This window comes from Lemur catta, chromosome 13 (assembly GCF_020740605.2).
Source record: "Lemur catta isolate mLemCat1 chromosome 13, mLemCat1.pri, whole genome shotgun sequence".
NCBI classification, from domain to species: domain Eukaryota; kingdom Metazoa; phylum Chordata; class Mammalia; order Primates; family Lemuridae; genus Lemur; species Lemur catta.
Genome location: NC_059140.1, coordinates 72,698,801 through 72,722,655, shown reverse-complemented (window position 1 = coordinate 72,722,655; position 23,855 = coordinate 72,698,801).

Here is a 23,855-nt window from a genome sequence, read left to right as displayed (position 1 = left end):
GCCTCAGGTGTCCTGCAATTCCCAAGGTTTTGTTTCTAAAATGCTTTGGTGACAGCACATCAGAGAAAGTAATTATGACAACACTTAATGCAATTCAATGATGTAATTAATGTCTTATATTTCAGATTTAGGGGAGGGAACAGAAATATTTTAAAAGGGAATTTCTGAATTCTTGAAATTACTTGATACAATTGCTTGAATCTCATCATTTCTTTTTAAATATCCTTCTACCAGGCTGCCAAATAAGAACCAAAATTTAGTCAGCTGTTTGTATTAATTTCAGCTGTTCCACATGCACATGAAGTTTGAAAATTAAAGAAAATTATTCAATCCTCCCTCTGTAATATAGATTGCTACTGACTTAAGAAGTGGAACCTAACAGCTATCTAAAGTATCCTCTACAATTCTACATTTTTGGTAAATATTTCCTCCATCAGTTTATATTGTTGGTAGAAAATAGGGGGCTGAGGATAATGGTAAGCATAGTCTTTTTATCTTATTTTGTTATTTTAAATATTCAAAACTGTTCACTTATGATACATAATTCAGAATGAGCTAGAAAGTAATGATGAACATTTTTGTGCCATTCTGGTAAAACTTTGAAATTGCCAGTTATGGAGCAATAAGTCATGGATCAGAAATGGACTTGAAGCTATGGCAGCAAAGTTATAGACTAATCCAGATTGCTGTCTGGACACTTGCCAAATACCCTTTTGATTACATCCTTTGCTTTATATGCATGTAGTGGTAACAAAATGCTCTGCAAGGAACAAGATTTGTGTTATCTTAAAGTGGCTGCTATACAGCATAACAACAAAATGTTTAACATTCATATTCCCAGGGAAGCTGTGTATTTGACTTTCAAAAGGGATCTCTAATTGAATCAAATAGGCAGTAGTTGTAGTCGTAACATTATATACACAAAAATAGAACAGTACCACTCAAGCTATTTCAGTGATCATTTGGCTGTGGAGCCTGGACTCCAACTACTTTTTATTCTAATACATATTTTATATTCAGATGCCATAGATTAGGGCTTTTCCTTAAATGACTAATCTGAAGATAAATTCTAGCATCACACATTTGTTTAGTTCTGGCTGTTGCACGGTCCATGAATTGAGGACTGTCCAAGAGAAGCCAGATGAAGGACAGAAGTGAACTGCCCAGAACAGTTGCTGCCTGAGTACAGCCTAGCTCTGTGCCAGCCCTGGCTGCTGCCCTGCTGGAGGAAACCTCTCGGCTGTGCAGATGGAGCTGCCACAATCTCAGGGGCTCCAAATTCAACGGGAACCTCAGAGCAACTTGAGTTCATTTTTATCCTTAGACAGAATATCCACTCCCATTGTCCACAAGGTCTGTTTCAGAGCTGACCCTTAGGTAGACTCTCTCCCCCACCCTTGGGGCCTTTACCTGGAGCAGATGGAAATATCACCTACTTCAGAGAAAGAAATCAGGCAACTCCCCATGCCTCCTCATCTTCTTCCTTACTCCCTTTCCTCCCAGCACAGTGGAAGAGGTGTTGCTCTTCCTGCCTGAGACCTAGACCCTGCCCTTCACTCCTGCTTTTCTTCCCTTCTTGTCCCGACAGGGACTCTACTACATCAGTTATTTCCTCTGCTTCACTTACCCACAACCCCTCCCTCTCCATAGGTTCAACCCTCAATTCTCACCCTTCCTTAAACCAAATCAAAACTGAAACAACAACAGTCATAATAAAGCCTGCTGCCTTTATCCTGTGTCCCTTGGAAGAAAGGCCTTCCTATCAACACTGCGATCTGGGCTTCCTCACTGCCTCACTGAAGCTGTTCTTGCCAAGGTCACCAATAATCAACTTGTTGCTAAATCTAATGGACATGTTCCAGTTGTTGTTGTCCTTCCTGGGGCATGTGGACTGTTAGACACTGTTGATCATTCCCTTCCTCCCGAGACAGTCTTGTCTCATGGCTGTCAGGTGACACCCTGTCCTGGGTTCCTCCTTCTCACACCAGGACCCACGTGGACCTTCTCAGGCCCAGCTTGGTACAGACAGAAAGTACTTGTGGTTACAAGTGTGGCTAAAGGCAGAGTCCCGTTTGAGTCTGGGCATGTTTCTCCCCCTCAATAGTATCTTCCTAGAAGACTGTGTTGTGGATTAAATGAAACAATCCACTTGACATGTAGAAAGGACTCAGGCTATGCTACCAACAATAATATGATTATAATTACTTTAATGTCCTAGCCCAAATCTATCCTGAGCCCCTCCAAGAAGCCTTCCCTGACACCCAACCTAAATAACCCCATTACTTCTTCTCCTGGAATTCAGTTTAGTTTTCTTTATAGCACGGCAAACACTTGTGGAATAAATGAATGATGGTGCTCTAGGGTCACAAATCATTTACCTTCCTAATGGATATTTCCAACACTGTCCCTCCAAACCTGCTCTTCCATCTCTATTTCCTACGTGAGCCAAGTGATGCTACCAGCCATCTAGTGTCTGAGAGATCTAGATGACATTTGAAATTCCTCCATAAGTTTTTATATAGCTTCAATTTTTCCCTGTCTCTCCATCCCCATAGTAACTGGTTTAGCTCAGGTTTTCTCATTTCCTTCCCTAAATTTCAGCAGAGTGAGATTCCTATTAGAAAGCCATTGCTTCCACTCCGTTCAAGGTCTTCTTTATACATTAGTTCTGCTTCAATGCCCTTATCCTTATTTTGTTTTCTTCACTCATCTTTCAAGATTCAACTCAGATGTCACCTCCTCCTAGAAGCCTTCCATAAATCCCCATGACTGGATGGTTTTTCTTCCTCTATTGTTGTGTTTCTGCAGTGCCCTGGGACCACCTCCAGAGGAGCACTTGTCACAGGGTGCTGAGTTTAATTGTTTGTTTCCTCTCAGCCTTGCCACCAGTCCTGACTTTCTCTAGCTGGAACTAATACAGTACTTTTATTTCTGAATCCCCTTGTTCCTTTTTAGTGAACAGCACATCATGGGATCACTTACTGAATAAATGCTTATTCCTATAGATTTAGATGACTGGTAGACCTTTAGACCCTGCTAGGATCTGCTCCTTAGTATAAATATAAATTTTAATTATGCTTATGATGATATTGCTTCATTGTCATGAACTGTCATTCTCTCTTCTTATATAAATTGTATTAATTTTAAACATAGAGGTAAACATATTGATGATTGTAGTTTTTTTAAAAACATATAAAATTATAAATAGAAACATTAAAATTACCTGTAATATTACCAGGAAGAGAGAACTGATAACATTTGAAAATTTTCCTTTTCAGTTTTTTCTTTGCATATTTTTTAAAAATTGGAATAGTTTTATACCAAATTTTTCATTTTTTTCACTTAGCATTAGATTATGAGCATTTTCCCAATTTGTTATCATTTAAAATATAGTTTTTAATGAATATATACAATTCTGTTGAATAAACACACCATAGTTTATTTTAAAGCTTTCATAATTTTAGACATTTTCCTCCAAATTTCTAAAATTAAAAATAATCTCATAAACAACTTTGGCAAATGGAAAACTATATTTATATATTTTTTTCTTTCTCCTTCTCTTATCACTGTATAATTAAGACCCATCACCACTGTCACCCACAGCCATAGGCAATTAGCAAGACTTGGCCACCCCCACCTCCACATCTGAACACTGACTCTGCAATTCCATTACCTTATCTCGTCTACTCTCCCTCCCATGCTGGGCTCTGATTCTGTGCCATCACCCCTAACCGAAGAACGGAGAAGCACATTCCACTTTCTGCTTGCTGAGTATTTTTTGTTGGAAGCCTTTGCTTAAGAACAGAGCCCAACTTCTAACTGTACCAGGCCAGGAATCCTTTGCCAGGAGTCCGCGGCTGTGGCACAGTAGTACTTCGTGTTGTTTCCAGCTGTACTGTAGGGAATTGCCTTCCTTGCAGGGACCCATTTCACTCGGCTGCAGAATAGAAGGGTAAAGAGCTCTTGGAACTTTTTCCCTGCAAGTTCCCTTCCCAAGAGAGATTGGATGTAGCAACTATTCCCTTGGTACATCCTTCAGACTACATTTCAGGGCCTCGTTGTTGGAGATTCCGAAACGCAAACTCATATTATTTATTTCCTCATTAAAAAAAAAATGTTGCTGAAAGTTCTGGAGAAGTTGACTTTTAATGCTGGGTCCTTGGTAGTCACCAATCTGTGCCTTCCCTGTTTGGTGTAGCTTAGTGCCCCATTGCCATGCTCTGAATTTGCCAGTCTTCTAATGCTAACAGTTTTGATTGCTTTTTGGGCTTTGTTCTATTAATTAAAGAAGCATCAGGCTCCATGCTTCCCTGGAAGCAAAATTTAGTGCCAGCTGTAAGTTCTGCATTATCAATTAATAACTTTTGGCTATGTTTAGTATTTTCCTGATGGAGACTGTTAAGTGCTTTGAATATTCAGGCTTAATGTCATATCACAATATCCCATTGACTTTATAAGTATTGTAATTCCTTTCTATATTTTTCATGTACATTTTGGGGGACCATCATTACCATATGGGAGACCCTGGGTCAATGTCTCACAAATTTTTTATGGCATTCATAGGCTTTTGGATTGGAGAAGTTTCTAGTGATTGAAATCATTTTGACATTGCTTGTACTATCCTTCAACCTGTCTGTTTCATAAAGGCTGAAGTTTAGCTTACCACACAACCTGGCTTTAGTATATTGATATAGGCAATACATTATGACTTTTCCATTATACGTAGAGTAGTTTAAGACCTCAGTACAGTTTGGGGACACTCAAACATACACTGTGAAACATTCTTCCAGAGCTGCTGAGCTCCTTAAGGTCAATGAACTCATTATCTGTAGGGCAGAGAAAGCCAGCCCAGCTCCCTTCGTCAGTATGGGGAAGTGGCTGAGGGCACAGGTGGAGGAGGCAGCCAACCAGGTTCATAGCACCACTCTGCACCTGCTGGCTCGGTGATCACCATAAGTCACCCATCTTTTCCATTCCTCAGCCTCAGCATCTTTAAAACAGGGATAATAATAGTGCTTCCCTCATAGGGTTTTGGCAAGGATCGAGTGCAATTATACGTATAAAATACTTAGAATGGTGCCTGGCATATAATGAACACTCATTAAATGTTAGTTGCTATTATTACTATTATTATTATTTTGCCTAAACTATTTCTACAATTCTCATGAGATTCCAGTCCAGCTAAATTCTGGATAGCATCATGTTAAATGGCAAGAAGTCACCAAAGAGTAGTAGAAAATACCAATGAATTTGGAAGGTATGAAAACAGGATTGAAATCTCAGCTCTGAGGATAAGCCATAGGAAAGACGGAGGCTATTTAACCCCCGTAAACATAGGTTTCCTTATCTGGCAAATGCAGAAAAGAACATTTTGTTCTACTTACCCTGATCAAAATTAAGCTATTAATACATGAGAGAGTTTTACAAATTCAAAGTGTCATTAAAATGAAAGATATTGTAAAGAATAGGAAGGATTATGGAGAATCTACATTTGGAGCAGGTACATATTCTATTTGCATGTTTTAAAAGATATTTGACCAGAGTCTTTATCCTAGAGTGACATAGGTTTCCTTTGGTGGCCCTGTGTTCCAACTGCTGACATGATTTAAAGCTGATTAAGTATGTCTTAGTGTGAACTGTCGGAAGGGGCTGGGATCCTTGTCCCCTTCCATGGGGTAACTCCCCACCCCATTTCTATTTATTCCACAAACATGTATTAAACAAACCTTTGGCATTTTTAGAGATGGGCAACATGTATTCCACATTCTAGAGAAAAATCTTTTGGAGGTATCTCAGTAGTAACCCTTACCTTGTTACTTACTATGAATAGGCAAGGCATTTTCTTTAGGAATTTTATCATTAATAAGCCTTGCCCTAGTTTAGCACTACCCAGGATGAAGCACTCTGTATGTATTATTTAATATAACAAGCACATAAGGTGGGCATCTACTCTTTAAAAAAACAAAGCAAAACAACCAAAGAAACAGACTCAGAGAAGTTATATGATTTGACCAAAACCATCCACCAGTATTCATGTCTATCTTCCATCTCTAAATCCGGCCTCTCTGTCCCCTACAGCTCCCTTGTCACTCTTCAGAGGCTGTCATATGACTGATGCAGTTACCAAAGGTCTTGTCACTTTAATTTGATTGGCTTTCCCTCTTCCCCACCTAGTTTGTAGAAAATTTGGAGATTGTCAGACAATACCTTATGATCATTAAAAAAATGCCATCTTTGTCAGTAATGAGATTAAACCTATTTTATTCTTTCAAGTAACATAGAGTTTACTTGTATTCAAATCTATCATTAAACTCTTGGAAAAAGTCTGGTTATCTAAAATGATTTCTGGGACTGAGCCCATTTTAAGGGGATAATGACTTGGAAATAACTCCCTGTCCTCCAGTCCTGGATCCTTTCCGACATAATGAGGGGCTTGGGGACAAAGACTGAGTTCTGCCAACACTCCTCGACATTTCCTTGTGATCAATACCAAAACTCTAAGGACTGTAAACAATAACATAAAAAATATGTGTTAATTGACTGTTTATATTATTGGTAAAGATTTCTGTCAACAGTAGGCTATTAATAGTTAAGTTTTGGGGGAGTCAAAAATTATACTCATATTTTCAACTCTATGGGGGTGGTGTCAGTGTCCCTAACCCCTGCATTGTTTAATGGTCAACTGTATTTTCCTTACATGTGAAAAAATACAGTATTAGCTGTATCACTGCAGTTGTGCCCCATTGGTCTTTCATTGCTAATAATATATTTTTGTTATTTTTTTATAAATTATTTTGCAGGTACCATTTAAAATAAAAAGACTTGATATTAATTAGGGAAAAATGAATATTTTTCCTAAATCTGTCTTTGGAGTCCTAGGAGATCTTTTGAATTAAATTGATTTTATCGCCACTTCTATTTTATTTGTGTAACTCAGGGCCTCCGGTTTGTCTATCTTTCCATTCCCTGTGCCTGGAGCAGTATCCGGGACATGGTGATCTCAAAAACAACAACAATAACAAAACAACAACAACAAAGATTGTTGAATTTGATTTTCTTAATTTTTAGGTCTCAGCATAACTGTCCTGTCCTAGGAGGCATTTCCTGACCACCGAAGTATGCCCCTCCTATTTCATTCCATGAGCAAACCTCACTAACTGGCCAGAACACATGCCCATGTGATATTTTATGTTTATTTTTTGTTCTTACCTGACTTGCCACTTCACTAGATTGTAAATTCCATGAGAGCAGGGACCTTGTCTTCCTTTCTGGTTGCTGATTCCACCTAGAGCAGTGTTTGGCACAAAGTAGGTGCTTAATGAATGTATGTGCTGCATGCATAAATCATGCATCATTTGCCAAGAAAGTGAGTGCCATCGTTGGGAATTCTCAATGCTACACAAGTCTGTCCTGTGTCTTCTGGAGAGCTTGAATCCTTCGACTCACAACTTGGGGAACTTTGTCTCCACTCTACTTCCCCAACCCACTCACATGGACATGCCCTGGGCCAAGTCACCACCTGCACCTGCTGTGCTTCTGAAATCTTGAACCTTTATCTCAACTTCTCTAAGGACCTTGTATCTTTTCAGAATTCCTCATCTTGTCTCATGATTTTTGCTTTTGCTCTTCCTTTACTTAATCAGTAACTCTCCTTGGTTTCATGCCCTCCTAGGCTTGGGTTAAGCTCCATGAGCCAGACTTTCAACCACTTTCTCAATACACATGCACAGCTATTTTAGTTCCTAGTTATTCCATACTTATCTGGCAAAATCCTATATTCATCCTTATATCCAGGCCACCACACACTGTCAGTGGAGTCCCAGAAGCACACAGACTGGTGACATGATGCTGATGGGGTGAGAATCACCAGCAAAATCTTTGCCACATCTCTAGCTGTTCTCCAGGAACAACCACAGTGGCTGTCTCAAAGTTCATGCTGTCCTCAAGGCCCATGCACACTTTTGTCCTCTCACCCTCAACACTGATACTTGTCTGATGCTCACAGAGCAAATAGAGGTACTGGTGATTCCTTGAAGGGACCACACGATCCTTGCCTCAGTGCCTTTGCACATGTTCCTCCTGCCTGGAAGACACTGACTCTTCCTTTGCAAAGATATACCTGAGCCCCATAAAGCAACAGTTTCACTCCTACATTGGACTGTAACCTGCTTGAGGGTAGGAAGTGTATTTTTAATGTCTGTGTCCCCAGTACTGAATACAGTGCCCAATACATAGTAAGTACTCAATATATATTTACTGAATGAATTAAGAATTGAAAATTGGGACTATAAGTAGACTAGGGAAGCTAGGTATACCTATGTATGACTCACTCAAATGCTGAAATATTTAGCATTAATTCATTAAAAAGATAGAAATTAGTAAATGTGCACATAAACATGTCGCTACTAAGACACAATTGGTGAAATAGCCACAAATGATGGGAAATTTCAGAATAGTGATAAATTATGGGTGAATGTGATTAACAACATTTTGGTATATTTAATCAAGCTGGTTAATTTAAAACATTACTTAGGGTTTTTTTCCTCCCTAAATCTACATTCACACTTAGAAAACTAATTTTGTAAATTAACCCCCTTCCTCCATTCAAACCAGGGTTAGAGTCTGGAGTTTTCTGTGTTATATAAATTACACAGTTATCAGTATCTTAAATATATAATATAATCAATTGAATTATCTTTAATATGTAAGTGTACTGTGACTTTAATATACAAGCTCGTTGTGATTCTCTGAATGGGAATACATAATACATAATATTGAAAAAATATAATGCCCCATATAGGGGAAAAATATGACTTCCTTGTGAGCAAAGTATGTGCAATTTTAAAGGAGAATAGAATGATGATTAAGAAAAACAAAGAGGGGAGAAAACCATAGGGTGTAAATAAGAGCAGAACAGTGGCAGTTAAGTGAAACAGGGAAGAAACAGAGGGGACTCCAGTACAACATGCGAAAGTGCTGGAACAGGAACAGAACTTGCTAGAATTTACTCTGTAGAGAGATGACTGCAAGAGGTAAGAACTCCAAGCAGAGTCAGCTGGGTACCTTCCACATTGGTGCAGGAAACAATCCCCTGTTCAGGAGAGGAGAGTGAGAAAGGGACACTGAAAGAAATGGGGGAGGGTGGGAAGGAGTGGACCAAACAAACTGTTCATAGCCTCAAGGGCTTCTAATAGAGAAGTCTAGAGAGTAACAGGATTGGGAAGAGGAAGTGCTAGAAGGGGATTGTTTGGGCAAAGGGAACTAAGCAAATAAATCAATAGTACACAGCTAGTGCCCACTCATTTCACTGCAGTTATAAGATTAAACTGTGTGTTGAATGGCTCAGGATGTTGGACGCCAGCAGCAGGAGTTGAAGAAGGCATCCCTGCCAGGGCACACAAGGCTGGTGACAAGACTTGAGATTTCCTCCCCAACCCACCACTGACCCTTAGGTGGTGGCAGCAAAGAGCAAAGGCAGGATTTTCTAGCAGATGAAATGCCATGATTTCATCCAAGGGGCTTTGTAGATGAATAGTGGGAGAGCTAAATACTAAATGCAATTCTTCAGTTTTTAATACCTTGAAGAATAAGTCATGCTCACTGTAACCCTCATCTATGAACTATAAATTCATTGCAGGTCAGGTGTCTGCCCAGTAAAACATTTTGTTCTGTCTTCTCTCTACTCAGTATACTTTTCTTGGTATAACTATAAATCATAACAGTATTCACTTGAGACATTAATTACCTCAGCTCATAAATCCTCTCTGTTCTTTTCCTAGTTTCTCTTCAATGCTTTTATTTTATTTTTTGTGGCACCTTCATTTTTTAAACACATCTTTAGTAAGATATTATTAGCATGCCATAAAATATACCTATCAATGGTTTTATTTTAAGCAAGTGGTTTTTTTTAAAACTGCTAGTGGGAGACTTCTATTATAGAGCTATAATGGCTTTTTTTCCCTAGGTAAAGTATCATAGATTCAGAATAGCTTAAACTTGCTCAGTAAGTAAGGGGATACATAATTTATACGTATATTTCACTTGGCTACAATTATTTAAAATGCTTGCAAATAATACTTCCTGCAATTATATTACAGTTAGCTTAAGAAAGACAGGATAGAGGGATAGAACTCTGTCATAGACCCTGGAGGGATTTAATAAATATTTCTGAGGCTGATAGTAAAAATATGTGTTTTTAGATAACTGGATGTCCCTGTAGTTAATCTGGACATAATGAATTTTTAAAGCAAGATTATCTCCAAAATTTTTACTTCATTCTTCTAAAAAAATATTTCTTAGAAATAACTACTTTAATCTTCCTGTTTCTAACCTTAGCTCTGTTATTTCTAGTAAGGCCATAAAAGCTTAACCAGGCATCTGCTTTTGATTTTAGATTTCTATTTTCTCCTTTAAGTATCCTAAACACCTGCCTAACCAACTAACCAGGCTTTGCTTCCTTCACAACCATTTATCCCCAACACGTGATGCTGGGAAGTTTCCCCTTAGTTCACTTAGCTTTTTAAACACCTGCAGCTCAGTAACAAGGATAGTATTGTCTGGCTGTTTTACTTAGCAACGAGTTGATTTACCTGTCAAGATAAACTTCACTGTACAGATTATTGGATCTCTGGATTAATGCCTTATAAAACAGCACGTTTGCACAGTTCTATGAGTTTCATAAGCATCAAACACTGATTTCATTTGATAGGCTGGATATTATATCAACAGTTAGTGAAAGGAGCTTATTGTGAGGGGGTGCAGTTCAAAGATGAACTATTATGAAAGCTAACCTTTTGAATGCGAGCTAAAAGTTTATTTTCTAGGAAGGATTTTTAGTCATTATGACAGGAGGTTACCTATGTCCTGTAAAAGAATATTGTTTAAGTATCTGGTAGCCCAAGTCTGCTTTAAAAATACATTAAAAATAGTATATAGCTAAGTGATTAATGACAGTATTAACAGCATGTGCATTCATGACCCTTCTGTCACTATGGAGATAATAACCAAGAACAAGGGAAAAGCACATTTTTCATCAGGTCAGAGATGAACTATATGATAATCCAAATGACTTAATTTTTGACCATTTTTCTTTTACAAAATGTATGTTAGACATAAAAATAAGAATGTTTCCAGCTGTTTCTGGATCTTCTTTTAATTTATTTCTAATAAAGCATATATATGGATAAAAACCAAGCTGAGTTTTGAAACCTGCAGACAGTTCTCTGCCTTAAACAGTTCATCAATGTCACATAAAGCTGTCTTCAATTAAATTCAGGCTAAGATACCTGTGCTCCAGTTAACTGCGTTAAAGAAAAAAGAAATATTAAACCTATTACTTCCCAAAGGTAAGTAGCTCTTTAAAAAAAAAAAAGAGGGACAAAAATTTTTTAGATCGTAAAAACAACATTAAAACTTACCTCATGTATTAAAAACCTTTCTTTTTGGCTTAGTAGCCATTTGCTTAAGCCTTGAGTGTTAAGTATCGTTAGATTTTCTTTACCAGGTCTATGTCTACTTTCATCCTAGTGGGAAAAGTATTTGAAGGATAGATGGCAGCTAGCTGCCTCTATGGTATGCCTTTATTTTATTGTATAATGTAAAGCAATTAGAGACAATTTTGGGCAAAACTCAATTCTAAATGATAGTATTTTTTTCCTGCCTGTATCCAATACTTTAGCAGAGTGTGATAAGTATTTCAAATTGAACTACATTTAAGAAGGTGAATTTAAAAGTTGTTTTAGGTGAATTTAAAAGTTTAGTAATTTCTCACACAGTATGAATAGTTCTTAACTAATGCATATAATTTAGACCTGTCACTTCCAGGTATATGACCATTTGGATATCATGCTCAAAGGGCCCAGTAGCTATGAGAACTCTCCTCCCCTTCCTGATAATGCAGTTTGGGATTTCCTTCCTCTTCCTCCTCCTATTACTGCTTGGGCCCCCAGTCACTCCCCCTACTTCAAACACTTCTTATCTTAGGGGAGTAAACCCCATGACTAATATCCACCCCTACTTCCTCCTAGCACTCCCCACCAACTCTTCTCAATAAGAACCAGCCTCCTTCCCCCATCTTCACCCAGCTCCTGTAAGATTGAATGAAATGGTGTTTATGAGAAATGGAGAATAATCTTACGCCAGCCCTCTTTGTATTCAAACATCATAATTAGCATTCATTCACTCACTCAAATATTTGTTTTGTGTTGAGTGCCTTCCACGTACCAGACACCATGTTGGGCCCATAGTATAATGACATTGTGTGCAACTCTTTCTTTATGAGGTATTAAAAATTAAGAGAAATAATGAGTGTTTAGGAGGGAACAATCTTATCCCTGTTTCCTCCTCACTGTTATTCGCAAGAAACAAAAGGAACAATAGGAACAACAACACCACTACTTTTGAAAATCTCAAGTTCAGTAAACATTTATTGGACATCTGCTGTATCCTGGGCTCTGTGCTTGGTGCTGGAGACAGCAATATAGGTACAAAATTGCCTGTGCCATGAAAGCTCTTGAACACGAGTGTGGACTAGGAGAGCTTTAAGCATGAGAGCAGGAAGCAAGGTGGTGGCTGTTGTGGACATGAAGGCAGGCTGACCAACCCAGGGCCATTTTATGCATCATCTAAGGGGTTAGATAGGCTGCAGTTTCCAGCTTGTAACTAGAAGGCCTTCTGGAAGGCCTTTCTGATGTTCCCTGTTAAAGATTTCAGTACAACCCATCCCATCCCCACACACATCCCCTATGGGAATCTCTGACCAAGGCCTTGGGAGCCACCAGAAGCTTGGAGCTGGAGTGTCCTGGGAAATGAGTGGGGATACCAGATTTAGCAAATAAAAATACAAGATGCCTAGTTCAATTTAAATTTCAAAGTAAATAACAAATAATTTTTTACTATAAGGACGTCTCATACAATGCATTTGTATTTGAATTGTTCTGCATTTTATCTGACAACTTTAGAAGTGGGGCAGTATCTTGATGTCTGTTTAGCCTCATCAGGCATCCCTGACACCAGTCCGGAAGTACTTTCTCTCACCTCTGTCAGCTTCTCAAAGCACTGAGACATTTAGCAGGTGCCTCTGTTTTCTTTTTCTGCTGACACAGGTGAAATCCTACCTGCTCTTGATCTTCACTGCCAAATTAAATTTGTTCTCTTGCATTGAAAATGCATATCACTCTTGCTGAGGTTTTCTCCCTTAAAATATCTTGAAAAATTGTCATCTTTATTCCATTTCAGTGTACTTGATGTTAGCTACCAAAAGAATAATGCTCACTCCAAAAAACTTTGTGTCTAAATCAAGAAAGTTTTCTAATAGATACTTACTTATCTGCCCTGAGCAAAGTTAATGGACTGGAAACAAGTCTAGTAGTTCAATGCAAATGGAAATCAACTTGAGAACATATTTGTCTTCTGATCAACTGTCACTTGTTTTAGGCTTGTATACAAAGAAGTATCTGAGAGCTCACTTTCTATTTGTTTAAAAAATGTGTGTATATGTTCATACATATACATACACATGAATTATATATATTTTAGGTAAAGTTTATTTTGCAGTTGGCAGTTGGAAGAACAATTTCTCTTGCTTTGGGAGACACTTATGGAAGAGAGAATCCCTGGGCTTGGCACAGAGTTGTCCCTCAGTAAATATTTGTTAAATGATTCAAGAAATATTGATAGATTCCCAACATTTTAATTATTCCAGATATTTCTAATTTTATATTCAAAAGATAAATAATAATCATGACAGCTTAAAATACTAGAAGTAGATCTAAGCTACATGATAAAGTACATAAGCATATTGTTCATGGACTTTTTTTTTAATTTCAGAGTGTTACAGGGGTACTGTTCATGCCCTTTATCCAAGATGTTTTCTAGTTGAGTTCTGCCACTTGCCTGACAAGTTATAGCTTCTCTGTGTTTCTGTTTTCTCATCTGTAAGATTGGGATAATAATTGTCCCTACGTCATAGAAAACTGTTGCAAAGATTAAATAAGATCATATTTATAAAGCATTTAGAACAGGGCCTGGCACATATAACTGTCAATCACTATGAGCTCTTTTATTTTACTCTATTATAAACAACTATACTTACTACCTTGGAACCTCCTAAAAGAGTAGAATTAATTTTGGTATTTATGGGCCACTTTTGCTGAATTTCCATAGCTTTCTCATTCTTAGCTGGGTTTGGGGAACAGAGAACACTGGTTTGCCCAGTACAACTAATTTCAGAAAGACAGCAAAAAAATAAATACACAACACTGTTAATACCAGTTTTTAAATTAGTGAGCTATAGAATGTTAGGTCAGTCATTTAAACTCATCAGCTCCCATTTTTTTTCTCATTTGTAAAGCAGGAAGTAGAACAGAAACTCTCTGAGGTCTCCTTTCTAAAATTATATGATTTCAAGTAAATGTTTTGATACCTAATGTGTGAACTCCTCACTTTCAATTTAGGCTTTTTATACAATATCATATTCCTTCTATTCCAGAACTGCAATTGAGAAAATGTAGTCACAAAGTCTATTTCTGTTAAAATTCTAATTAAAGCTCAGCCACAGAAACTTAAAACAATGGATTGTGTCTCAGAAGCACCTGCCACGTTTTAGACTTACCATGCGACCGGTCAAAAGTGTGAAGGCCCACAGGTTCCCCATTCTGACTCTATTGGTGTTTAATCTCTTCTAATGTAAACAATCAGATAAGTCACTTCAAAACAAAGGTTAGCGAATGAGTCTACAACAGTCAGAAAAAAATTTTAAAGTATTAGATGTAAGCAGTTGGGGGAAATATGTAACCTTTGTATATCTGAAAAGGCACAAAAAGTTCACCCCAAATGGATCATTCATCATAAAGGCAGGGGTTGAGTAAATAGGGAGTTATAATGAAAGGCTAAGTATGACCCTGGTTAACGTACTCACACATACCCTTTTAATACACCTACATATGGGCATGAATGCAACAGTATTATAATAGCTCTCATTTATGTTAATCCAGCGGAGATGTTGTCATTGAACTGCAGTTACTCAGTAGTAATGTTTTTTACCAGAAACACTAAGTGATTGACTCCTGCCTTTGAAGTTGTTTCATAATTCAGAATAAAAATGACCCCAGGAAGGCCATCTCCTATGCCTTCTAGATGACTTTTTCTTGCCTGACCTTTTATTGTAAAAAATCAACTAACCCTTTGTTGGGATGCTGTGCTAAGTACTCAAAGGCGTTTTATGTAATCCTTTCAAATGCGAACCAACGAGAACAATCAGGATTTCCATTAAGCTAGGATGCAGAAGGCACAGGGTTACAGCAGTACATAACCAACGTGACACTGTGACCTAACCATAGTTTGTGGTAGAATGTTCTTGAACTAAAAATAAACCACAGAGCAAAAAGGCCAGAGTGTGAGAAGTCAAACTGAGACAGAATTATTATGGCTATTATATAAGTAGCTTTCTTGGCTTATAAATTAGCCAAGTAACACAATCCAGAAATCAGAAAGAGCCTACTACCCTTACGTTTTTACTAACCACAAATGTCCATTACCTTTTCTCATTCACTGCTGCCGTATCAGTGATGCATCTTAGCACAGTAAGACCAACAGGATTCATGCTTTAGGGTATAGTCTGTACATTCTGAATTTTTATAAACACCCTTCTCTTAAAATTCATTTCTTTTAGAGCTACTTTCTATTTCCCATCTGACTTTCATCATGGCACAGCCCCTAACCAAACACAGGAACTTAGAAGTTCATCTGATTGTCCCACAAATAAATTCTTTTTTTTTTTTTTGTAAATTAGAAACTTTTTTTTTATTTCAGCATATTATGGGGGTACAAACATTTAGGTTATGTATGCTGCCCTTGCCTCCCCCTCCCACCCCGAATCTGAGCTTCCAGCGTGTCCATTGCTAACCACACAAGAGGAAGTAGTATTCAAAGGCTCCCTGTGGAAGTGTCAAGATTCTAAATCTAGGGACAATGATGGGGAGTTGTCAGTACATGCTATGAAGCTGTTTTTGTGCACCCTAACAAAGCCCAAGCCTGAAAATATTCACAATTGTATTTGTCATTCCTGGATCTCATTGAATTTGTCCCAGATAATTTTAAAGCTATATTAATTTATATTTAGTCAGATTTCATCATAAATGTAAACACAGTGATAAATCATTAATTAAACATCATGTAAGAACTTTATAAAATTAAAAATGTAAATATTGATCAGATATCATTTGAAAGCACTGTAGTAGATTTATTTGTTCTTTGAATAGTTCCTATATCAAAGGATGCTGTGGACAGAGAGAAAAGGCAACCTACAGAATGGAAGGAAATATTTGCAAATCACGTATCTGATAAGGGGTTAATATACAGCATATATAAAGAACTAAAACTCAACAACAACAAAATAACTCAATTTAAAAAATGGGGAAAGGACTTGAATAGACATTTCTCCAAATAAGATATACAAATGGCCAAAAAGCACGTGAAAAGATGCTCAGTATCACTAATCACTGGGGAAATGCAAATCAAAACTACAATAAGATACCATCTCAGACCCATACCATTAGGATGGCTATTATTTAAAATAAGCAAACAAACAAAAAATAGAAAATAACAAGTGTTGGAGAGAATACAGAGAAATTGGAACCCTCGTGCACTGCTGATGGACATGTAAAATGGTGCAGCCACTATGGAAAACAGTATAGAGGTTGCTCAAAGAATCAAAAATAGAATTTCCATCTAATCCAGCAATTCTGCTTCTGGGTATATACCCAAAATAATTGGAATCAGGGACTTGAACAGATATTTACAACCATATTTATAGCTGCATAATAATCAAAAGATGGAAGCAACTCAAGTATCCGTCAACAGATGAATGAATGAACATATGAATGAATAAAGGAAATGTGATAGATTCATACAGTGAAATATTACTCAACTTTTAAAAAGAAAGAAATTCTTGTGCATGCTACAACGTGGATGAAACTTGAAGACACTATGCTACATGAAATAAGTCAGAAAGGACAAAAGGACAAATATTACATGATTCCACTTATATGAAGTACTTAGGGTAGTCAAATTCATGGAGACAGAAAGAAGGGTGGTTGCCAGGGGATGGGGGGAGGAGGAATGAGGAGTTAATGTTTAATGAGTACAGATTTGGTTTGGGATGATGAAAAAAGTTCTCGAGATGAATGGTGGTGATAGTTACATAAAAGTATGATATACTTAATGCCACAGAACTGTATACTTAAAAATGGTTAAAATGGTACATTTTATATTATTAATATGTATATTTTATCACAATAAAAAAGTTCCTACACATTTTGGGCTTACAATGGAAAGGGGAAATGAATGTGTATATAAAATTAGTATCTGAATAACCTAATTCAAGGTGAGTGAGATAACAAGACAGTAAAAATTAAATACTAAGGTGCTCTGTGAATGCAAAGATAATATTTAGCTGTTACAGCTGAAACATAAAGGTTCCATGGAGTATATAGTAGTTGGAATTTACTTTTGGAAGATTAGTGCAATTTTAATGAGTCGAGATGGTGGGGCAGGTACCCTACAAAAAGAGCCCAGTATAAACAAAGCATGGAAACTAAAATCTTGGCGGTGATTTTAGAATTGTAATTCCTCCCAGTTAGGTTAAAGTGTAGAACACTGCTTCTCAAACTTTAATGTGTATACAGATCACTGGGGAATCTTGCTAAAATGTAGATTCTGATTCTATAGGTCTAATGTAGGATTCAACATTCTTCTTTTCTAATAGGCTCCCAGGTGATGCCAACACTGCTTCGAGGGCTTGGGTTTTGAATATATATACCTGCAAATGTACACTGGTCCAAGGGTGAGGGCTTTGAAAGCTACCAGTCTGTACTTACTTCAGGGTTAGCAAAGAGCCAGTGGAACCCTTCTGGGTACGGAAATCACATTATTGGAGCTGTCGCTTAGGAAGATTAATCTGGCAGCCACGTGTAGGTGGGAATAGAATGGGCACCTACACTGGGAAGACTGGGTCTGCTGAGGGAAACCAGTCAAGAGGCTGTTAGTAAGTAAGCAGGCTAAACATGGTGAGGCCTGGACAGGCAAGCGGGAGTGAGGGTCCAAAGGCGAGGGTTATGTGAGGGGACAGCGCAATGGCAGCTGACAATGCAGGGAAATATATGAGCAGGAAAAGTAAAAAATGCCGATGATTAGAGCAAGCATGCAATCAGATTTTTCCAAGACATTCCAAGTTTATGCCTCTCATCCTAGCATAATTACTTATAGTGCCCCCTTTCACACTAACAAAAATGTCCCAGTTTTGGTGACTGTGGTATGGTTGCCCAAGCTTTAAGCACAAGTGGCTAACAGGATGAAGAGGAGAGTGAGGCTGGTTTGTAATGGGTAGAGATGAGGTGATATTCATTCATTCATTCATTCATTCATTCAGTATTTACCAAATGTCAACGATATGCCAGGCACTGTTCTAAGTGTTGAGGATATCTAAGTTTAAATAAAAATGACAACAGTAAAAAGCCTTGTCTTCAAGGAGTTTATGATCTAGTGGGTACTTAAATATTCTAGGGGTGGGTAGAGTTGGAAATAGAAATGGAGCAAGTTGAAGGTGCAAGACTTCAACACTTGCCAGGGGCAGTGTCAAGCACAGAATCAAGAATAAAGGATTAGTCAGGCGCACTAGGGCGTACCTGGAGTCCCAGCTACTGGTAGGCTGAGGCAGGAGGATCACATGAGCCCAGAAGTTCTAGGCTCCAGTGAGCTATGATGGAGCTTGTGAAAAGCCACTGCACTCCAGCCTGGGCAACATAGTGATACACTGTCTCTTTCAAAAAAGGAAGAAGAAGAAAGAAGGAGAAGGAGAAGGAGAAGAGGAGAAGGAGAAGGAGAGGAGGAGAAGGAAAAGGAAAAGGAGGAAGAGGAAGAAGAAGAAGAGATGGAGGAGGAGGAGGAGGTAGATGCAAGTTTAGATATAGATATGGATCTTTATGGAAGGATGAAGCTTTGAGAGTGGGTGAGATGCCTCCCTGAGAGTAGACCAAAGAAGGCAGAGGCCTTGGGCAGTGCCTAGACTTAGGGAACAGATTGAGGAGGCAATGAGCTTGAGGAGGAGCAGCTGGAGAGGTAGAAGAAGCATCAAGACCCTGTTCTATGATAGCAGCCAAGGAAGCAGGGAGGCCAAGGAGCCTCCAGTTAACAACATCAAACGCTGCTGAGAGTTCTAGGAGACAGCCCTGGGGGGATGCGGCCACTGTGGGGCAGAGAAGGGTCGGCTTTAGGAAGGAATGCAATATGTACCAGGGGCCTGTCAGTAATATGCTACATGGTATTCAGCACATAAGAAAAATTTAGTAAGACTCTTAAGGTATCTAACTTATTCTTGGATGATAGTCTGCTATCATAATTTATGTCTTTCTCATTGTCATTTTTTTTGATTGTTAATAAAAACAACTGTTTTGTTGTTGTTGCTCCTGAAGGTTTGGAAAAAAATTAAGCAAAAGCTGTAAGCATCTCTTTTTTCATCAACTAGTACGTAATTTTTCTCACAAGATTTCTCTGAGAAGGCGTTATAAATAACACCTGTGTGACTTAAAAATCTGGAGTAGCAAACAAGAGCCATGTTCTAGTAGAAGCACTTAATTTTACTTTATGTCTTCTTTCTGAAATGAAAGGACATTTGGGAGAAAGATTAAAGGTAGGAAGAGGTATGTGTGTGAACTTAATGATACTGAGTGAAAAAACACTGAGCTTTCTCTGGGAAGTCAAAACTCATTTATCTATCCAGAATTTTCAGTATTAAGACTATTATTATATGTACTTATTAGTTCTAGTGATATTTTCATGATCATAGAAAAATGTTGTCTTAGCCTCGTGGGACTAAATGAAATCTTAGCAGATTCGCCCCCCACCCCCAAACCACCCATGCACCACTTGCAGGGGATGAGAATGCATCCTATTTCTAATGCCTAAAAGGAAGATTATACAGTATTTCTGGATAATCCATATCAACTGAAAAATCTACACTTGGATCAGGAGGGTATATGATCCCCTTCTGTGGTTATGATCGAGTCTTTTTTTGTTTTTTCTTTGTCCTGAAGCCAGGAGTTGGGTCTGGGAGCAGTTTTTTCACTCAGGGGAGGAAAAAGGAAATTGATTGAATGGGTAAATCACTAATAACATATCTAAAAACCAAATGAATAAAGTCCTGTTATTAAAGCCATTCCCAATAGCCAATACAATTCTGGTAGGAATGTTTGCTAACATTTTAGTGGCTGGATAGTTACTTTTACAGCACTGGGATAATGCTGGTATTGGCTACTGTTTGTCAAATGAAGCAATCGAGCAAAGTTTATTTTAATGAGGGGAATCCAGTGCCAGGCTATGGGTCCCTGAGGGTTCTCACACTTTTCTTGGCTATCATACTTGTAATCCATGGGGTAAGTTAGCCAGTGGCGTTCCCAGGGAAGTAACGGTTAAACTTAAAACTGGGGAAGCAAACAAGCCCTGACATTCCCTATTCTACTCAGGCCAGCAGGCTTTGCTCCCACCACCAGGCTGAGCCTCCACCATGCCACCTGGTGAGCTTGTTGCCCCACACATACCAAATGCATTCCAACCTCTGCACCTTTGCTCTCACTGTTCTCATGCCCTTTCTCCTCTTCCCCTTTGCCTTAGTCTTTTTTTTTTTAATTTGTATAAATTTTAAAGGGTACAAGTGCAGTTTTGTTATAGGGATGTATTACATAGTAGTGAAGTCTGGGCTTTTCTTGTAACCCTCACCCAAATAATGCACATTGTATCTATTAAGTAATTTCTCATCCCTCACCCCACTCCCACCTTCCCACCTTTCCCAGTCTCTAGTGTCTATTACTCCACACTTTATGTCCATGTGTACACACTATTTAGCTCCCACTTATAAGTGAGAACAAGCAGCATTTGACTTTGAGTTATTTCACTTAAGATAACGGCCTCCAGTTCCATCCATATTGCTGCATAAGACATGATTTCATTCTTTCTATGGCTGAATAGTATTTCAGTACATATACAAACCACATTTTCTTTATCCAAGCATAGTTGGATGGACACCTAGGTTGATTCTATATCTTTGCTATAGTGAATAGTGCTGCAATAAATATGTGAGAGCAGGTATCTTTTTGATATAATGATTTCTTTTTCTTTGAGTAGATACTCAGTGAGATTGCTGGATCACATGATAATTCTATTTTTAGTTCTTTGAAAAATCTCTACACTGTTTTCCATAGAGGTTGTACTAATTTACACACCAACAGTGTATATGTGTTCCCTTTTCTCTGTATCCTCACCAACATCTGTTATTTTTTGACTTTTTAGTAATAACCATTCTGACTGGTATAAAATATCTTATTGTGGTTTTAATTTGCATTTCTTTGATGATTAGTGATGTTGAGCATTTTTTCATATGCTTGTAACCCATCTGTATGTTTCTTTTGAAAAATGTTTATTCATGCCCTTTGCCCACGTTTTAATGGAGTTATTTGGGTTTTCTTTTGTTGAGTTGTTTGAGTTCCTTGTAAATTCTGGATATCAGTCCCCTGTTGGATACATAGTTTACAAATATTTTATCCCACTCTGCAGGTTGTCTGTTCACTCTGCTGATTATTTATTTTGCTGTGCAGAAGCTTTTTAGCTTAATTAAGTCCCATTAGTCTATTTTTGTTTTTGTTGCCTGTGCTTTTGAGGTCATACTCATGAATTTTTTGTCTAGATCAATGTCCAGAAGCATTTTCCCTAGGTTTTCTCCTAGTATTTTTATAGTTTCAGGTCTTACATTTAAGCCTTTAATTCATCTTGTGTTGATTTCTGTATAGTATGAGAGACAGGGGTCCAGTTTCATTCTTCTGCATATGGCTATCCAATTTTTCCAGCATCATGTATTGAAAAGGGTGTTTTTCCCCAGTGTGTTTTTGTCTACTTTGTCAAAGATCAGCTGGCTGTAGATATATTTCTTTATTTCTGGGTTCTCTATTCTGTTCCATTTATCTATGTGTCTACTTTTATACCAGTATCATGCTGTTTTTGCTACTATAGCCGTGTAGATAATTTTAGGTCAGGTAATGTTATGCCTACAGCTTTGTTCTTTCTGCTTAGGATTGCCTTGGCTTTTCAGGCTCTGTTTTGGTTCCATGTGAATTTTAGGATTATTTATTCTAATTCTTTGAAAAATGATGTTTGTATTTTGATGGGAATTGCACTGAATCTGTAAATCAGTTTGGGCAGTATGGACATTTTAGCAATATTGATTCTTCTAATCCATGAGCATGGGATGCTTTTCCATTTCTTTGTGTCATCTACAATTTATTTCATCAGTCGTTTGTAGTTATCCTTGTAGAGATCTTTCACTTCTTTGGTTAAATATATTTCTAGGTATTTCATTTTTTTGGTACCTACTATAAATGGGATTGACTTCTTGATTTGGTTTTCAGCTTGATTATTATCGATGTATGGCAATGCTACTGATTTTTGTGCATTGATTTTGTATCCTGAAACTTTATTTAATTTATTTGCCAAATCTAAGAGGTTTTTGGAAGAGTCTTTAGGGTTTTCTGGGTATAAAGTCATATTGTCCTCTTTTCTAATTTGGATGCCCTTTATTTCCTTCTCTTGCCTGATTGCTCTGTCTAGGACTTCTAGCATTATGTTGAATAGGAGTGGTGAAAGTGGGCATCCTTGTCTTGTTCCAGTTCTTAGGGGGAATGCTTTCAACTTTTCCCTGTTAAGTATGATGTTGATTTGCCTCAGTCTTATTTTCCAAGGCCCACCTGAAGTTCCACCTCCTCCATTATACTTTTACTGACTATGGTTTTCATGAAAAATTTCATTCTTTGAAAATCTGTGCCTATTATTAGAAAACTGCACTCGACACTTAGTGTATGCTATCTCATTTATTTGCCCCATCACCCCAGTTGAAGAATAAAACTAGATCTGATTTTCCTTACATAACTCTTATGAGACTCAAATAAAATGTCGTATATTTTAAATCACCTTGCAAAATAGTCCACGTTAAAAATATTCCCTATACTACTTTTTTCTGAACTTTGCAAAATTTTTAATAAAAGCCATATAACAATATTTAAAAGGTAAAAGATCACTTTACAGTCAAGTTTTGATTAGGCAGATTATAATACACAGTACAAATTATACTTTCATATTTGCTTAGACATGACCTACATCTCTGATTTTGCATTTAATAGGATTTAGAAAGGTAGGAAGTTTTCTGTTTATATACCACAACATTTAATTGTCTGTTCTTTCACTGGGAAGGCATGAGAAAACAGCATGTAATTAAAACAAATAGATGATATCAATATAGAAATAAATGTAAATATAGATAAGGATTTAATCTTCATAACAGCCCTAGAAGGTGGACAATATTAACATCCTCTTTTTACAGATAAGGAACCAGAGGACAAAACAGTTCAGTAACTTCCTCAGGGTCACACAGCTGGTGAAGAGCTGGGATCCAAACCTAACACTTTGATCCCAGATTTCACATGCTTGCTTAATCACTTTGCTGTGGCAGTCTTTATATCAGCAGGGAAAGCAGCAAGAAACTGAGCAAGATTCTATTCCATTTAATTCAAGCATCATTTATTGGGCATTTAGTTAGGGCCAAGGCTCTATGCTAAGTGGTAAGCTTGAAAAATGAATATAATAAAGTCTCCACAAGCAAGGACAATGTCCTCAGGCATGACTCATAAAACCACATAATTTTAATACTCTGTGATAAGTATAATAATAAATGCATGCAAGATAGAGAAGTTGAGTTCCTTATTATGTAGATGTTTTATAGTTTGACTTATTTATTCTACTTAAAATGTGGAGAA